The sequence below is a fragment of the Schistocerca gregaria genome, chromosome 3 (genome assembly GCF_023897955.1).
Source record: "Schistocerca gregaria isolate iqSchGreg1 chromosome 3, iqSchGreg1.2, whole genome shotgun sequence".
Lineage (NCBI taxonomy): Eukaryota > Metazoa > Arthropoda > Insecta > Orthoptera > Acrididae > Schistocerca > Schistocerca gregaria.
In genome coordinates this window covers 49,299,734-49,317,258 of record NC_064922.1, presented here as the reverse complement: position 1 = coordinate 49,317,258, position 17,525 = coordinate 49,299,734, and positions in this window count along the sequence as shown.

The window sequence follows — 17,525 nt, the reverse complement described above, 5'->3', positions numbered from 1 at the left end:
TTCCCTGGAATACCAGTAGTAGTTTCCGATGCATATCTATTGACATTCTGTAATCTGTGGACTATCGGAGTGTTGATGAAACACAGAAATTACATCGGGATTGAATACAACAGTCACCAAGCGCACTTCCCTCCTTGGGAGTAATGTCTCAAACAGTCTACGCTTTGATCGTTCCCTGCAGGACCAGTAGTAGTTTCCGATGCACATCTGGAGGCATTCTGTGGGTTGTGGACTATCAGAGAGTTGATAGAACACGGAAATAGCATCGGGATTAAATACAACAGTCACCATGCGCACTTTCCTAAATGGGAGTAATGTCTCAAACAGTTTACGCTTTGATCGTTCCAAGGAAGACCAGTAGTAGTTTGCGATGCACATCTGGGGCATTCTGTACAGTGTGGACTATCAGAGTGTTGATGAAACACAGAAATTGCATCGGGATTGAATACAACAGTCACCATGCCCACTTTCCTCCATGGGAGTAATGTCTCAAACTGTCTAAGCTTTGATCGTTTCCTGGAAGACCAGTAGTAGTTACCGATGCACATCTGGGGACATTCTGTAATCTGTGGACTATCAGAGTGTTGATGAAACACAGAAATTGCATCGAGATTGAATACAACAGCCACCATGCGCACTTTCCTCCATGGGAGTAATGTCTTAATCAGTTTACGTTTTTGATCGTTCCCTGGAAGACCTGTAGTAGTTTCCGATGCACATCTGGAGGCATTCTGTAATCTGTGGACCTTCAAAGTGTTGATGAAACATAGAAATTGCCTCGGGATTGAATACAACAGTCATCATACCCGTTTTCCTCCATGGGAGTGATGTCTCAAACAGTTTACGGTTTGATCGTTGACTGGAAGACCAGTAGTAGTTTCCGATGCACATCTATTGACATTCTGTAATCTGTGGACTATCAGAGTGTTGATGACACACAGATATTACATCGGGATTGAATACAACAGTCACCAAGCGCACTTTCCTCCTTGGGAGTAATGTCTCAAACAGTCTACGCTTTGATCGTTCCCTGCAGGACCAGTAGTAGTTTCCGATGCACATCTGGAGGCATTCTGTGGGTTGTGGACTATCAGAGAGTTGATAGAACACAGAAATAGCATCGGGATTGAATACAACAGTAACCATGCGCACTTTCCTAAATGGGAGTAATGTCTCAAACAGTTTACGCTTTGATCGTTCCAAGGAAGACCAGTAGTAGTTTGCGATGCACATCTGGGGCATTCTGTACAGTGTGGAGTATCAGAGTGTTGATGAAACAAAGAAATTGCATCAGGATTGAGTACAACAGTCACCATACCCACTTTCCTCCATGGGAGTAATGTCTCAAACTGTCTAAGCTTTGAACGTTTCCTGGAAGACCAGTAGTAGTTACCGATGCACATCTGCGGACAATCTGTAATCTGTGGACTATCAGAGTGTTGATGAAACACAGAAATTGCATCGAGATTGAATACAACAGTCACCATACGCACTTTCCTCCATGGGAGTGATGTCTCAAAGAGTTTACGGTTTGATCGTTCCCTGGCAGACCAGTAGTAGTTTCCGATGCACATCTGGAAGCATTCTGTACAGTGTGGACTATCAGAGTGTGACGAAACAAAGAAATTGCATCAGGATTGACTACAACAGTCACCATGCGCACTTTCCTCCTTGGGAGTAATGTCTCAAAGAGTCTACGCTTTGATCGTTCCCTGGATGACCAGGAGTAGTTTCCGATGCACATCTGGTGTCATTCTGTAATCTGTGGACTATCAGAGTGTTGATGAAACACAGAAATTGCATCAGGATTGAATACAACAGTCACCATGCGCACTTTCCTCCATGGGAGTAATGTCTCAATCAGTTTACGTTTTTGATCGTTCCCTGGAAGACCAGTAGTACTTTCCGATGCACATCTGGGGGCATTCTGTAATCTGTGTACCTTCAAAGTGTTGATGAAACAAAGAAATTGCATCGGGATTGAATACAACAGTCATAATGCGCATTTTCCTCCATGGATGTAATGTCTCAAGCAGTCTACGTTTTGATCGTTCCCTGGAAGACCACGTTAGTTTCCGATGCACATCTGGTGGCATTCTGTAATCTGTAAACTATTAGAGTGTTGTTCAAACACAAAAATTGCATCGGGATCGAATACAACAGTCACCATGCGCACTTTCCTCCATGGAAGTAATGTCTCAAACAGTCTACGCTTTAATCGTACATTGGAAGACCAGTAGTAGTTTCCGATGCACATCTGGAGGCATTCCGTAATCTGTAAACTATCAGAGTGTTGTTCAAACAGAGAAATTGCATCGGGATTGAATACAACAGTCACCATGAGCACTTTCGTCCGTGGGAGTAATGTCTCAAACAGTTTAGGCTTTAATCGTTCCCTGGAAGACCAGTAGTAGTTTCCGATGCACATCTGGGGGCATTCTGTAATGTGTTGACTATCAGATTGTTGATGAATCGCAGAAATTGCATCGGGATTGAATACAACAGACACCATGCTCACTTTCCTCCATGGGAGTAATGTCTCAAACAGTCTACGCTTTAAACGTTCCCTGCAGTACCAGTAGTAGTTTCCGATGCACATCTGGAGGCATTCCGTGGGCTGTGGAGTATCAGAGAGTTGATAGAACACAGAAATTGCATCGGGATTGAATACAACTGTCACCATGCGCACTTTCCTAAATGGGAGTAATGTCTCAAACAGTTTACGCTTTGATCGTTCCAAGGAAGACCAGTAGTAGTATGCGATGCAAAACTGGGGCATTCTGTACAGTGTGGACTATCAGAGTGTTGATGAAACAAAGAAATTGCATCAGGATTGAGTACAACAGTCACCATGCGCACTTTCCTCCATGGGAGTAATGTCTCAAACTGTCTAAGCTTTGATCGTTTCCTGAAAGACCAGTAGTAGTTTCCGATGCACATGTGGTGACATTCTGTAATCTGTGGACTATCAGAGTGTTGATGAAACACAGAAATTGCATCGAGATTGAATACAACAGTCACCATGCGCACTTTCCTCCATGGGAGTAATGTCTCAATCAGTTTACGTTTTTGATCGTTCCCTGGAAGACCAGTAGTAGTTCCGATGCACATCTGGAGGCATTCTGTAATCTGTGGACCATCAAAGAGTTGATGAAACATAGAAATTGCCTCGGGATTGAATACAACAGTCACCATGCGCACTTTCCTAAATGGGAGTAATGTCTCAAACAGCTTACGCTTTGATCGTTACAAGGAAGACCAGTAGTAGTTTGCGATGCACATCTGGGGCATTCTGTACAGTGTGGACTATCAGAGTGTTGATGAAACACAGAAATTGCATCGGGATTGAATACAACAGTCACCATGCCCACTTTCCTCCATCGGAGTAATGTCTCAAACTGTCTAAGCTTTGATCGTTTCCTGGAAGACCAGTAGTAGTTACCGATGCACATCTGGGGACATTCTGTAATTTGTGGACTATCAGAGTGTTGATGAAACACAGAAATTGCATCGAGATTGAATACAACAGCCACCATGCGCACTTTCCTCCATGGGAGTAATGTCTTAATCAGTTTACGTTTTTGATCGTTCCCTGGAAGACCTGTAGTAGTTTCCGATGCACATCTGGAGGCATTCTGTAATCTGTGGACCTTCAAAGTGTTGATGAAACATAGAAATTGCCTCGGGATTGAATACAACAGTCATCATACCCGTTTTCCTCCATGGGAGTGATGTCTCAAACAGTTTACGGTTTGATCGTTGACTGGAAGACCAGTAGTAGTTTCCGATGCACATCTATTGACATTCTGTAATCTGTGGACTATCAGAGTGTTGATGACACACAGATATTACATCGGGATTGAATACAACAGTCACCAAGCGCACTTTCCTCCTTGGGAGTAATGTCTCAAACAGTCTACGCTTTGATCGTTCCCTGCAGGACCAGTAGTAGTTTCCGATGCACATCTGGAGGCATTCTGTGGGTTGTGGACTATCAGAGAGTTGATAGAACACAGAAATAGCATCGGGATTGAATACAACAGTCACCATGCGCACTTTCCTAAATGGGAGTAATGTCTCAAACAGTTTACGCTTTGATCGTTCCAAGGAAGACCAGTAGTAGTTTGCGATGCACATCTGGGGCATTCTGTACAGTGTGGAGTATCAGAGTGTTGATGAAACAAAGAAATTGCATCAGGATTGAGTACAACAGTCACCATACCCACTTTCCTCCATGGGAGTAATGTCTCAAACTGTCTAAGCTTTGAACGTTTCCTGGAAGACCAGTAGTAGTTACCGATGCACATCTGCGGACAATCTGTAATCTGTGGACTATCAGAGTGTTGATGAAACACAGAAATTGCATCGAGATTGAATACAACAGTCACCATACGCACTTTCCTCCATGGGAGTGATGTCTCAAAGAGTTTACGGTTTGATCGTTCCCTGGCAGACCAGTAGTAGTTTCCGATGCACATCTGGAAGCATTCTGTACAGTGTGGACTATCAGAGTGTGACGAAACAAAGAAATTGCATCAGGATTGACTACAACAGTCACCATGCGCACTTTCCTCCTTGGGAGTAATGTCTCAAAGAGTCTACGCTTTGATCGTTCCCTGGATGACCAGGAGTAGTTTCCGATGCACATCTGGTGTCATTCTGTAATCTGTGGACTATCAGAGTGTTGATGAAACACAGAAATTGCATCAGGATTGAATACAACAGTCACCATGCGCACTTTCCTCCATGGGAGTAATGTCTCAATCAGTTTACGTTTTTGATCGTTCCCTGGAAGACCAGTAGTACTTTCCGATGCACATCTGGGGGCATTCTGTAATCTGTGTACCTTCAAAGTGTTGATGAAACAAAGAAATTGCATCGGGATTGAATACAACAGTCATAATGCGCATTTTCCTCCATGGATGTAATGTCTCAAGCAGTCTACGTTTTGATCGTTCCCTGGAAGACCACGTTAGTTTCCGATGCACATCTGGTGGCATTCTGTAATCTGTAAACTATTAGAGTGTTGTTCAAACACAAAAATTGCATCGGGATCGAATACAACAGTCACCATGCGCACTTTCCTCCATGGAAGTAATGTCTCAAACAGTCTACGCTTTAATCGTACATTGGAAGACCAGTAGTAGTTTCCGATGCACATCTGGAGGCATTCTGTAATCTGTAAACTATCAGAGTGTTGTTCAAACAGAGAAATTGCATCGGGATTGAATACAACAGTCACCATGAGCACTTTCGTCCGTGGGAGTAATGTCTCAAACAGTTTAGGCTTTAATCGTTCCCTGGAAGACCAGTAGTAGTTTCCGATGCACATCTGGGGGCATTCTGTAATGTGTTGACTATCAGATTGTTGATGAATCGCAGAAATTGCATCGGGATTGAATACAACAGACACCATGCTCACTTTCCTCCATGGGAGTAATGTCTCAAACAGTCTACGCTTTAAACGTTCCCTGCAGTACCAGTAGTAGTTTCCGATGCACATCTGGAGGCATTCCGTGGGCTGTGGAGTATCAGAGAGTTGATAGAACACAGAAATTGCATCGGGATTGAATACAACTGTCACCATGCGCACTTTCCTAAATGGGAGTAATGTCTCAAACAGTTTACGCTTTGATCGTTCCAAGGAAGACCAGTAGTAGTATGCGATGCAAAACTGGGGCATTCTGTACAGTGTGGACTATCAGAGTGTTGATGAAACAAAGAAATTGCATCAGGATTGAGTACAACAGTCACCATGCGCACTTTCCTCCATGGGAGTAATGTCTCAAACTGTCTAAGCTTTGATCGTTTCCTGAAAGACCAGTAGTAGTTTCCGATGCACATGTGGTGACATTCTGTAATCTGTGGACTATCAGAGTGTTGATGAAACACAGAAATTGCATCGAGATTGAATACAACAGTCACCATGCGCACTTTCCTCCATGGGAGTAATGTCTCAATCAGTTTACGTTTTTGATCGTTCCCTGGAAGACCAGTAGTAGTTCCGATGCACATCTGGAGGCATTCTGTAATCTGTGGACCATCAAAGAGTTGATGAAACATAGAAATTGCCTCGGGATTGAATACAACAGTCACCATGCGCACTTTCCTAAATGGGAGTAATGTCTCAAACAGCTTACGCTTTGATCGTTACAAGGAAGACCAGTAGTAGTTTGCGATGCACATCTGGGGCATTCTGTACAGTGTGGACTATCAGAGTGTTGATGAAACACAGAAATTGCATCGGGATTGAATACAACAGTCACCATGCCCACTTTCCTCCATCGGAGTAATGTCTCAAACTGTCTAAGCTTTGATCGTTTCCTGGAAGACCAGTAGTAGTTACCGATGCACATCTGGGGACATTCTGTAATTTGTGGACTATCAGAGTGTTGATGAAACACAGAAATTGCATCGAGATTGAATACAACAGTCACCTTGCGCACTTTCCTCCATGGGAGTGATGTCTCAAACAGTTTACGGTTTGATCGTTCCCTGGAAGACCAGTAGTAGTTTCCGATGCACATCTGGAAGCATTCTGTACAGTGTGGCCTATCCGAGTGTGATGAAACAAAGAAATTGCATCAGGATTGAATACAACAGTCACCATGCGCACTTTCCTCCTTGGGAGTAATGTCTCAAAGAGTCTACGCTTTGATCGTTCCCTGGATGACCAGGAGTAGTTTCCGATGCACATCTGGTGTCATTCTGTAATCTGTGGACTATCAGAGTGTTGATGAAACACAGAAATTGCATCAGGATTGAATTTTACAGTCACCATGCGCACTTTCCTCCATGGGAGTAATGTCTCAAACAGTCCACGCTTTGATCGTTCCCTTTAAGACCAGTAGTAGTTTCCGATGCACATCTGGAGGCATTCTGTAATCTGTTGACCTTCAAAGGGTTGATGAAACAAAGAAATTGCTTCGGGATTGAATACAACAGTCATAATGCGCATTTTCCTCCATGGAAGTAATGTCTCAAACAGTCTACGTTATGATCGTTCCCTGGAAGACCACGTTAGTTTCCGATGCACATCTGGTGGCAATCTGTAATCTGTAAACTATCAGAGTGTTGTTCAAACACAAAAATTGCATCGGCATCGAATACAACAGTCACCATGCGCATTTTCCTCCATGGGAGTAATGTCTCAAACAGTCCACGCTTTGATCCTTCCCTGGAAGACCAGTAGTAGTTTCCGATGCGCATCTGGAGGCATTCTGTAATCTGTGGACCTTCAAAGGGTTGATGAAACACAGGAATTGCCGCGAGATTGAATACAACAGTCACCATGCGCACTTTCCTACATGGGAGTAATGTCTCAAACAGTCTACGCTTTAATCGTACCCTGGAATACTAGTAGTAGTTTCGATGCACATCTGGAGGCATTCTGTAATCTGTAAACTATCAGAGTGTTGTTCAAACAGAGAAATGGCATCGGGATTGAATACAACAGTCACCATGAGCACTTTCCTCCATGGGAGTAATGTCTCAAACAGTTTAGATTTTGATCGTTCCCTGGAAGACCAGTAGTAGTTTCCGATGCACATCTGGGGGCATTCTGTAATGTGTGGACTATCAGATTGTTGATGAAACACAGAAATTGCATCGGGATTGAATACAACAGACACCATGCTCACTTTCCTCCATGGGAGTAATGTCTCAAACAGTCTACGATTTGATCGTTCCCTGCAAGACCAGTAGTAATTCGGATGCACATCTGGAGGCATTCTGCAATCTGTGGACCTTCAAAGTGTTGATGAAACACAGAAATTGCCTCGGGATTGAATACAACATTCACCATGCGCACTTTCCTCGATGGGAGTAATATCCCAAACAGTTTACGCTTTGATCGTTCCCTGCAAGACCAGTAGTTGTTTCCGGTGAACATCTGGGTTCATTCTGTAATGTGTAGACTATCAGAGTGTTGTTGAAACACAGAAATTACATCGGGATTGAATACAACAGCAACCATTTGCAATTTTTATTAATGGGAATAATGTCTCAAACAGTCTACTTTTTGATCGTTCCCTTGAAGACCAGTAGTAGTTTCCGATGCACATCTGGGGGCATTCTGTAATGTGTGGACCATCACAGTGTTGATGAAACACAGAAATTGCATCGGGATTGAATACAACAGTCACCATGCGAACTTTCCTCCATGGGAGTAATGTCTCATACTGTCTACGGTTTGATCGTTTCCTGGAAGACCAGTAGTAGTTTCCGATGCACATCTGGAGGCATTCTGTAATCTGCAAACTATCAAAGTGTTGTTCAAACAGAGAAATTGCATCGGGATTGAATACAATAGTCACCATGAGCACTTTCCTCCTTGGGAGTAATGTCTCAAACAGTTTAGGCTTTGATCGTTCCCTGGAAGACCAGTAGTTGTTTCCGGTGAACATCTGGGTTCATTCTGTAATGTGTGGACTATCAGACTGTTGTTGAAACACAGAAATTGCATCGGGATTGAATACAACAGTCACCATGCGCACTTTCCTACATGGGAGTAATGTCACAAAAATTCTACGCGTTGATCGTTCGCTGGAAGACCTGTAGTAGTTTCCGATCCACATCTGGGGGCATTCTGTAATGTGTGGACTATCAGAGTGTTGATGAAACACAGAAATTGCATCGGGATTGAATACAACAGTCACCATGTGCACTTTCCTCCATGGGAGTAATGTCTCAAACAGTCTACCATTTGATCGTTCACTGCAAGACCAGTAATAGTTTCCGATGCACATCTGGTGATATTCTGTAATCTGTGGACCTTCAAAGTGTTGATGAAACACAGAAATTGCCACGGGATTGAATACAGCAGTCACCATGCGAACTTTCCTCCATGGGAGTAATGTCTCAAACTGTCTACGCTTTGATCGTCTCCTGGAAGACCAGTAGTAGTTTCCGATGCACATCTGGGGACATTCCGTAATTTGTGGACTATCAGAGAGTTGATTGAACACAGAAATTGCATCAGGATTGAATACAACAGTCACCATGAGCACTTTCCTCCATGGGAGTAATGTCTCAAACAGTTTAGGCTTTGATCGTTCCCTGGAAGACCAGTAGTAGTTTCCGATGCACATCTGGGGGCATTCTGTAATGTATGGACTATCAGATTGTTGATGAAACGCAGAAATTACATCGGGATTGAATACAACAGACACCATGCTCACTTTCCTCCATGGGAGTAATGTCCCAAACAGTCTACGATTTGATCGTTCCCTGCAAGACCAGTAGTAGTTTCCGATGCACATCTGGAGGCATTCTGCAATCTGTGGACCTTCAAAGTGTTGATGAAACACAGAAATTACCTCGGGATTGAATACAACAGTCACCATGCGCACTTTCCTCCATGGGAGTAATATCCCAAAAGTGTTTACGCTTTGATCGTTCCCTGCAAGACCAGTAGTTGTATCCGATGAACATCTGGGTTCATTCTGTAATGTGTGGACTATCAGAGTGTTGTTGAAACACAGAAATTACATCGGGATTGAATACAACAGCAACCATTCGCAATTTTTATAAATGGGAGTAATGTCTCAAACAGTCTACGCCTTGATCATTCCCTTGAAGACCAGTAGTAGTTTCCGATGCACATCCGGGTGCATTCTGTAATGTGTGGACCATCACAGTTTTGATGAAACACAGAAATTGCATCGGGATTGAATACAACAGTCACCATGCGCTATTTTCCTAAATGGGAGTAATGTCTCAAACAGTCTACGCTTTGATCGTTCCCTGGAAAAAGAGTAGTAGTTTCCGATGCACATCTGGAGGCATTCTGTAATCTGTGGACTATCAGAGTGTTGTCGAAACACAAAAATTGCATCGGGATTGAATACAACAGTCACCATGCGAACTTTCCTCAATGGGAGTAATGTCTCAAACTGTCTACGCTTTGGTCGTTTCCTGGAAGACCAGTAGTAGTTTCCGATGCACATCTGGAGGCATTCTGTAATCTGTGGACCTTCAAAGTGTTGATGAAACACAGAAATTGCATCGGGATTGAATACAACAGTCACCACGCGCACTTTCCTACATGGGAGTAATGTCACAAAAATTCTACGCGTTGATCGTTCCCTGGAAGACCTGTAGTAGTTTCCGATGCACATCTGCTGCATTCTGTACAGTGTGGACTATCAGAGTGTTGATGAAACAAAGGAATGGCATCAGGATTGAATACAACAGTCACCATGCGCACTTTCCTCCATGGGAGTAATGTCTTAAACTGTCTACGCTTTGATCGTTTCCTGGAAGACCAGTTGTAGTTTCTGATGCACATCTGGGGACATTCTGTAAAGTGTGGACTATCAGAGAGTTGATGGAACACAGAAATTGCATCAGGATTGAATACAACAGTCACCATGCGCACTTTCCTCCATGCGAGTAATGTCTCAAACAGTTTACGCTTTGATCGTTCCCTGGAAGACCAGTAGTAGTTTCCGATGCACATCTGGGGGCATTCTGTAATGTGTGGAACATCACAGTGTTGATGAAACACAGAAATTGCATCGGGATTGAATACAACAGTCACCATGCGAACTTTCCTCCATAGGGAGTAATGTCTCATACTGTCTACGATTTGATCGTTTCCTGGAAGACCTGTAGTAGTTTTCGATGCACATCTGGAGGCATTCTGTGATCTGTAAACTATCAGAGTGTTGTTCAAACACATAAATTGCATCGGGATTGAATACAACAGTCACTGTGCGCACTTTCCTCCATGGGAGTAATGTCTCAAAGAGTTTACGCTTTCATCGTTCCCTGGAAGACAAGTAGTAGTATCCGATGCACATCTGGTGACATTCTGTAATCTGTGGACTATCTGAGTGTTGATGAAACACAGAAATTGCATCGGGATTGAATACAACAGTCACCATGCGCACATTCCTCCATGGGAGTAATGTCTCAATTAGTTTACGTTTTTGATCGTTCCCTGGGAGACAAGTAGTAGTTTCCGATGATATCTGGAGGCACTCTGTAATCTTTGGACCTTCAAAGTGTTGATGAAATATAGAAATTGCATCGGGATTGAATACAACTGTCATCATGCGCATTTTCCTCCATGGGAGTGATGTCTCAAACAGAATACGCTTTGATCGTTCCCTTTAAGACCAGTAGTAGTTTCCGATGCACATCTGGAGGCATTCTGTAATCTGTAAACTATCAGAGTGTTGTTCAAACACAGAAATTGCATCGGGATTGAATACAACAGTCACCATGCGCACTTTCCTACATGGGAGTAACGTCTCAAACAGTTTACGCTTTTATCGTACCCTGGAAGACCAGTATAGTTTCCGATGCACATCTGGGGGCATTCTTAATCTGTGGACTATCAGAGTGTTGATGAAACACAGAAATTGCATCGGGATTGAATACAACAGTCACCATGCGCACTTTCCTCCTTGGGAGTAATGTCTCAGACAGTCTACGCTTTGATCGTTTCCTGGAAGACCACTAGGAGTTTCCGATGCACATCTGGAGGCATTCTGTAATCTGTGGACCATCAAAGTGTTGATGAGACACAGAAATTGCATCGGGATTGAATACAACAATCACCATGCCCACTTTCTTACATGGGAGTAATGTCACAAAAATTCTACGCTTTGATCGTTCCCTGGAGGACCAGCAGTAGTTTCCGATGCACATCTGGGGACATTCTGTAATGTGTGGACTATCAGAGTGTTGATGAAACACAGAAATTGCATCAGGATTAAATACAACAGTCACCATGCCCACTTTCCTCCATGGGAGTAATGTCTCAAACAGTCTACGCTTTGATCGTTCCCTGCAAGACCAGTAGTAGTTTCCGATGCACATCTGGAAGCATTCTGTAATCTGTGGACCTTCAAAGTGTTGATGAAACACAGAAATTGCCTCGGGATTGAATACAACAGTCTCCATGCGCACTTTCCTCCATGGGAGTAATATCTCAAACAGTTTACGCTTTGATCGTTCCCTGGAAGACCAGTAGTTTTTTCCGATGAACATCTGGGTTCATTCTGTACTGTGTGGACTATCAGAGTGTTGTTGAAACACAGAAATGGCATCGGGATTGAATACAACAGTCACCATGCGCACTTTCCTCCATGTGACTAATCTCTCAAACAGACTACGCTTTGATCGTTCCCTGGATGACCAGTAGTAGTTTCCGATGCACATCTGGAGGCATTCTGTAATCTGTGGACTATCAGTGTGTTGATAAAACACAGAAATTGCATCGGGAGTGAATACAACAGTCACCATGCGCACTTTCCTACATGGGAGTAATGTCTTAAACAGTTTACGCTTTGATCGTTTCTTGGAAGACCAGTAGTAGTTTCCGATGAACATCTGGGGGCATTCTGTAATCTGTGGACTACCAGAGTGTTGATGAAACACAGAAATTGCATCGGGATTGAGTACAACAGTCACCATGCGCACTTTACTCCATGGGAGTAATGCAACAACCTGTTTACGCTTTGATCGTTTCCTGGAAGGCCAGTAGTAGTTTCCGATGCACATCTGGGGACATTCCGTAATGTGTGGACTATCAGAGAGTTGATTGAACACAGAAATTGCATCAGGATTTAATACAACAGTCACCATGAGCACTTTCCTCCATGGGAGTAATGTCTCAAAGGGTTTACGCTTTGATCGTTTCCTGGAAGACCAGTAGTAGCTTCCGATGCACATCTGGTGTCATTCTGTAATCTGTGGACTGTCAGAGTGTTGATGAAACACAGAAATTGCATCGGGATTGAATACAACAGTCACCATGCGAACTTTCCTCCATGGGAGTAATGTCTCAATCAGTTTACGTCTTTGATCGTTCCCTGGAAGACCAGTAGTAGTTTCCGATGCACATCTGGAGGCATTCTGTAATCTGTGGACCTTCAAAGTGTTGGTGAAACATAGAATTTGTCTCGGGATTGAATACAACAGTCATCATGCGCATTTTCCTCCATGGGAGTGATGTCTCAAAGAGAATCCGCTCTGATCGTTCTCTTTAAGACCAGTAGAAGTTTCCGATTCACATCTGGAGGCATTCTGTAATCTGTAAACTATCAGAGTGTTGTTCAAACACAAAAATTGCTTCGGGATCGAATACAACAGTAACCATGCGCACTTTCCTCCATGGGAGTAATGTCTCAAACAGTCCACGATTTGATCCTTTCCTGGAAGACCAGTAGTAGTTTCCGATGCACATCTGGAGGCATTCTGTAATCTGTGGACCTTCAAAGTGTTGATGAAACACAGAAATTGCCTCGGGATTGAATACAACAGTCACCTTGCGCACTTTCCCCCAAGGGAGTAATATCCCAAACAATTTACGCTTTGATCGTTCCCTGCAAGACCAGTAGTTGTTTCCGATGAACATCTGGGTTCATTCTGTAATGTGTGGACTATCAGAGTGTTGTTGAAACACAGAAATTACATCGGGATTGAATACAACAGCAAACATTCGCAATTTTTATAAATGGGAGTAGTGTCTCAAATAGTCTACGCCTTGATCGTTCCCTTGAAGACCAGTAGTAGTTTCCGACGCACATATGGGGGCATTCTGTAATGTGTGGACCATTACAGTGTTGATGAAACACAGAAATTGCATCGGGATTGAATACAACAGTCACCATGCGAACTTTCCTCCATTGGAGTAATGTCTCATACTGTCTACGATTTGATCGTTTCCTGGAAGACCAGTAGTAGTTTCCGATGCACATCTGGAGGCATTCTGTAATCTGTAAACTATCAGAGTGTTGTTCAAACAGAGAAATTGCATCAGGATTGAATACAGCAGTCACCATGAGCGCTTTCCTCCATGGGAGTAATGTCTCAAACAGTTTAGGCTCTGATCGTTCCCTGGAAGACCAGTAGTTGTTTCCGATGAACATCTGGGTTCATTCTGTAATGTGTGGACTATCAGAGTGTTGTTGAAACACAGAAATTACATCGGGATTGAGTACAACAGCAATTTTTATAAAACACAGAAATTGCATCGGGTTTGAATACAACAGTCACCATGCGCACTTTTCTCCATGGGAGTAATGTCTAAAACAGTTTACGCTTTCATCGTTCCCTGGTAGACCAGTAGTAGTTTCCGAAGCACATCTGGGGAAATTCTGTAATGTGTGGACTATCAGGGTGTTTACGAAACGCAGAAATTGTATCAGAATTGAATAGAACAGTCACCATGCGCACCTTCCTCTATGGGAGTTATGTCTCAAACAGTTTACACTTCGATCTTTCCCTGGAAGACCAGTAGTAGTTTCCGATGCACATCTGGGGCATTCTCTACAGTGTGGACAATCAGAGTGTTGATGAAACAAAGAAATGGCATCAGGATTGAATACAACAGTCACCATGCGCACTTTCCTCCATGGGAGTAATGTCTCAAACTTTCTACGCTTTGATCGTTTCCTGGCAGACCAGTTGTAGTTTCTGATGCACATCTGGAGACATTCTGTAATGTGTGGGCTATCAGAGAGTTGATGGAACACAGAAATTGCATCAGGATTGAATACAACAGTCACCATGCGCACTTTCCTCATTGGGAGTAATGTCTCAAACAGTTTACGCTTTCATCGTTCCCTGGTAGACCAGTAGTAGTTTCCGAAGCACATCTGGGGAAATTCTGTAATGTGTGGACTATCAGGGTGTTTACGAAACGCAGAAATTGTATCAGAATTGAATAGAACAGTCACCATGCGCACCTTCCTCTATGGGAGTTATGTCTCAAACAGTTTACGCTTCGATCTTTCCCTGGAAGACCAGTAGTAGTTTCCGATGCACATCTGGGGCATTCTCCACAGTGTGGACAATCAGAGTATTGATGAAACAAAGAAATGGCATCAGGATTGAATACAACAGTCACCATGCGCACTTTCCTCCATGGGAGTAATGTCTCAAACTTTCTACGCTTTGATCGTTCCCTGGAAGACCAGTAGTAGTTTCCGATGCACATCTGGGGGCATTCTGTAATGTTTGGACCATCACAGTGTTGATGAAACACAGAAATTGCATCGGGATTGAATACAACAGTCACCATGCGCACATTCCTCCATGGGAGTAATGTCTCAATTAGTTTACGTTTTTGATCGTTCCCTGGGAGACAAGTAGTAGTTTCCGATGACATCTGGAGGCATTCTGTAATCTGTGGACCTTCAAATTGTTGATGAAAGATAGAAATTGCCTCGGGATTGAATACAACTGTCATCATGCGCATTTTCCTCCATGGGAGTGATGTCTCAAACAGAAGACGCTTTGATCGTTCCCTTTAAGACCAGTAGTAGTTCCGATGCACATCTGGGGACATTCTGTAATCTGTGGACTATCAGAGTGTTGATGAAACACAGAAATTGCATCGAGATTGAATACAACAGTCATCATGCGCACTTTTCTCCATGGGAGTAATGTCTCAAACAGTTTACGCTTTGATCGTTCCAAGGAAGACCAGTAGTAGTTTGCGATGCACATCTGGGCATTCTGTACAGTGTGGACTATTAGAGTGTTGATGAAACAAAGAATTTGCATCAGGATTGAGTACAACAGTCACCATGCGCACTTTTCCTCCATGGGAGTAATGTCTCAAACTGTCTAAGCTTTGATCGTTTCCTGGAAGACCAGTAGTAGTTTCCGATGCACATCTGGGGACATTCTGTAATCTGTGGACTATCAGAGTGTTGATGAAACACAGATATTGCATCGAGATTGAATACAACATTCACCACGCGCACTTTCCTCCATGGGAGTAATGTCTCAATCAGTTTACGTTTTTGATCGTTCCCTGGAAGACCAGTAGTAGTTTCCGATTCACATTTGGAGGCATTCTGTAATCTGTGGACCTTCAAAGTGTTGATGAAACATAGAAATTGCCTCGGGATTGAATACAACAGTCATCATGCTCATTTTTCTCCATGGGAGTGATGTCTCAAACAGTTTACGGTTTGATCGTTCCCTGGAAGACCAGTAGTAGTTTCCGATGCACATCTGGAAGCATTCTGTACTGTGTGGACTATCAGAGTGTTGATGAAACAAAGAAATTGCATCTGGATTGAATACAACAGTCACCATGCCCACTTTCCTCCATGGGAGTAATCTCTCAAACTGTCTACGCTTTGATCGTTTCCTGGAAGACCAGTTGTAGTTTCTGATGCACACCCGGGGACATTCTGTAATGTGTGGGCTATCAGAGAGTTGATGGAACACAGAAATAACATCAGGATTGAATACATCAGTCACCATGCGCACTTTCCTCATTGGGAGTAGTGTCTCAAACAGTTTACGCTTTGATCGTTCCCTAGAAGACCAGTAGTAGTATCCGATGCACATCTGGGGGCATTCTGTAATGTGTGGACCATCACAGTATTGATGACACACAGAAATTGCATCGGGATTGAATACAACAGTCACCATGCGCACATTCCTCCATGGGAGTAATGTCTCAATTAGTTTACGTTTTTGATCGTTCCCTGGGAGACAAGTAGTAGTTTCCGATGACATCTGGAGGAATTCTGTAATCTGTGGACCTTCAAAGTGTTGATGAAACATAGAAATTGCCTCGGGATTGAATACAACAGTCATCATGCTCATTTTTCTCCATGGGAGTGATGACTCAAACAGTTTACGGTTTGATCGTGCCCTGGAAGACCAGTAGTAGTTTCCGATGCACATCTGGAAGCATTCTGTACAGTGTGGACTATCAGAGTGTTGCTGAAACAAAGAAATTGCATCAGGATTGAATACAACAGTCACCATGCGCACTTTCCTCCTTGGGAGTAATGTCTCAAAGAGTCTACGCTTTGATCGTTCCCTGGATGACCAGGAGTAGTTTCCGATGCACATCTGGAGGCATTCTGTAATCTGTGGACTATCAGAGTGTTGATGAAACACAGAAATTGCATCGGGATTGAATACAACAGTCACCATGCGAACTTTCCTCAATGGGAGTAATGTCTCAAACTGTCTGCGCTTTGATCGTTTCCTGGAAGACCAGTAGTGGTTTCCGATGCACATCTGGAGGCATTCTGTAATCTGTGGACCGTCAAAGTGTTGATGAGACACAGAAATTGCATCGGGATTGAATACAACAATCACCATGCGCACTTTCCTACATGGGATTAATGTCACAAAAGTTCTACGCTTTGATCGTTCAATGGAAGACCAGTAGTACTTTCCGAAGCACATCTGGGGACATTCTGTAATGTGTGGACTATCAGAGTGTTGATGAAACGCAGAAATTGCATCGGGATTGAATACAACAGTCACCATGCGCACATTCCTCCATGGGAGTAATGTGTCAATTAGTTTACGTTTTTGATCGTTCCCTGGGAGACAAATAGTAGTTTCCGATGACATCTGGAGGCATTCTGTAAACTGTGGACCTTCAAATTGTTGATGAAAGATAGAAATTGCCTCGGGATTGAATACAACTGTCATCATGCGCATTTTCCTCCATGGGAGTGATGTCTCAAACAGAAGACGCTTTGATCGTTCCCTTTAAGACCAGTATTAGTTTCCGATGCACATCTGGGGACATT